At 41.5% G+C, this 2,713-nt stretch overlaps 1 non-coding gene across 1 annotated transcript; it reads left to right on the top strand.

The window, feature by feature from the left end:
• The first annotated feature begins 1,871 nt into the window (after positions 1 to 1,871).
• On the top strand, positions 1,872 to 1,978 carry LOC122478187. The gene has a single exon (XR_006295917.1). It is a non-coding gene; the product is annotated as a U6 spliceosomal RNA (small nuclear RNA).
• Positions 1,979 to 2,713: the final 735 nt, after the last annotated feature.

Below are 2,713 nucleotides of genomic sequence, written 5' to 3'. Positions count from 1 at the left end.
TCAGAGGGGACGGACCCCTGGTTGTGGAGAAAGGTGAGAGAGAAAAAGAAAAGTGCACAGGTGATTTCATGAGAACACGTACTCAAAGCCAGTGGCTAGGAAAATGAGATAGGCTGATTTTCAGGAGTTTTTGCAACCAGTAAGGCTCAAAGACTGGAGTTTTATAGGTCCACAGCATGGCTGGTATATAGCCGTATGGTGTGCTGCCCTACTCCTTGGGAGAAGGCAGGCATGTAACCCAGGGGCAGAAGGCACGTTTTGAAGACTGCCTAAGATGCACGGGGAAAGACTGTTCTCTATTCTTGGAGCACATCTGTGAGACATGGCATTGCCTCTCTGTGGACAAAAGAGCTGGTAGGAACCATATTGTTCCCATGCCCTTCAGCATAAGCACAGAGACACTTATTGAGCTTATCCTGGACACTGGCCTGCTTTGCTCCAAATCCCATGCCCCTGTGCTCTGACATGACTGACCTTCTGGGTCAAAGCTGCATCAGTCCCAGTGAAATGAAACCTTTTCCCAGAGGACTAACACAGGTATTCGTTACAGAAGGTCCCTGAAGTTTGCAATTTTAAAAGTCAGCAGGCCTGACTAGGGTAGAGACCAAGGTGTGCTGTGCTGCTTCAGACAGGCAAGTGAACCAGAGACAGTGTGAAATCAGCAATCTGAAAAATGCCTGTAACACACAGGAGAAATTATTTGCTCCTCTGAAAGTGCTTCCTGAGAGCAACAAGCACAGAGTCCCCTCTCCAGGGACAAAGAAGCAGGCTGGTGCAATTTCCCTCTCCTGCCGCTCAGAATAAATCAACTTCAGTAAACAGCACAGTGCCAACATTGTCTGGCTAACCTGCTTACACCGAATCTGGATGCCCTGTGTTCTGCTGGTACTGCTTTTCTCAGGCAGGTACGCCTTAGGATCAGCTCAGCAGGCTCTTCCCCCAGAATACCAAAGACAAAATTAAAAAAATAAATAAAACAACCCACAAGCACTTATGTCTACTATCCATAGCATTCTGCAAAGCTTCAGTTCTAGTGGAAATAGCATCAGGTATCTTTTAACAAACAGACCAGACCATACATAGTTGAAGCTGGACACACTCTGGCCAAGGTCCAAACACTGCTCACTGAAAGCAAGGAGAAACTCTGCAGCTGACTGACCTGAGGAATAGAGCAGCCAAAACACAGCAGCAGAGTTCATGAAGTACACATCAGAGACACTTTGTGAGCACCAGTCCTGGACATTATATGACCTCTTCTTTATAAAGTCATTACTGTCAGTAACAGGAAACAAATAGTTTTTCCTAACACAGAAAAGAAGACATAGTCTTAGACAAAATGCCAAGATGGAGGAACTCATCCCAAAAGAAAGAAAAAGAAAATATCACAGCCAGGGATCTAATATAAACAGATATAATAATATGCCTGATCTAGAATTTAAAGCAACAATCATAAGGATACTAGCTGGACTTTGGGAGAGCATGAACAGCATCAGAGAGGCCCTTACCATAGAGATAAGAGCTAAGAAACAAACAGGCCAAAATGAAAAATGCAATAACAGATTTGAAAATGACTGGATGGAATTACCACAATAATGGAAGAAGAGAAATGAATAAGTGATATAGAAGATGGAATTATGGAAAATAATGAAGCTGAACAAAAGAGGGAAAGAAAAATCTTGGATCAATAAAATAGAATTAGGGAACTCAATGACTCCAAGAAACATAATAACATTTGCATCATAGGAGTCCCAGGGGAAGAAGAGAGAAAAAGGGGGAAGAAAATTTATTTCAAGAAACAATAATAGAAAACTTCCCTAATCTGTGGAAGGAAACAGATATACAGGTCCAGGGACACAGAGAACTCAAAAGCTGTGCTTGCTTCAGCAGCACGTATACTAAAATTGGAATGATACAGAGAAGATTAGCATGGCCCCTGTGCAAGGATGACATGCAAATTCATGAAGTGTTCCATATTTGTAGCAAGATGTCTGAACCAGAATTTAGAATCATGGTAATAAGAATACTAGCTTGAGTCGAAAATAGATTAGAATCCCTTTCTGCACAGATAAAAGAAGTAAAAAATAGCCAGAATGAAATTAAAAATCCTATAACTGAGCTGCAATCACGGATGGTGCAGTGGCGTCAAGGATAGACAAGGCAGAACAGAGAATCAGCAATGTAGAGGACAAACTTATAGAGAATAATGAAGAAGAAAAAAAGAGGGAGATTAAGGAAAAAGAGCACTATTTAAGAATTAGAGAAATCAGAGACTCATTTAAAAGGAACAACATCAGAATCATAGGGATCCCAGAAGAGGAAGAGAGAGAAATATGTGTAGAAGGGTTATGTGAGCAAATCATAGCAGAAAACTTTCCTAACCTGGAGAAAGACACAGACATCAAAATCCAGGAATCACAGAGGACCCCCATTAGATTCAATAAAAACCGACCATCAACAAGGCATATCATAGTCAAATTCACAAAATACTCAGGCAAGGAGAGAATCATGAAAGCAACAAGGGAAAAAAGTCCCTAACCTACAAGGGAAGACAGATCAGGTTTGCAGCAGAACTATCCACAGAAACTTGGCAGGCCAGAAAGGAGTGGCAAGATATATTCAGTGTGCTAAATCAGAAAAATATGCAGCCAAGAATTCTTTATCCAGCAAGGCTGTCATTCAAAATAGAAGGAGAGATAAAAATGTTTCCCAGACA

The sequence above is a fragment of the Prionailurus bengalensis genome, chromosome X, assembly GCF_016509475.1.
Source record: "Prionailurus bengalensis isolate Pbe53 chromosome X, Fcat_Pben_1.1_paternal_pri, whole genome shotgun sequence".
Classification (NCBI taxonomy): Eukaryota; Metazoa; Chordata; class Mammalia; order Carnivora; family Felidae; genus Prionailurus; species Prionailurus bengalensis.
This window is presented reverse-complemented; position numbering and strand designations above follow the sequence as displayed.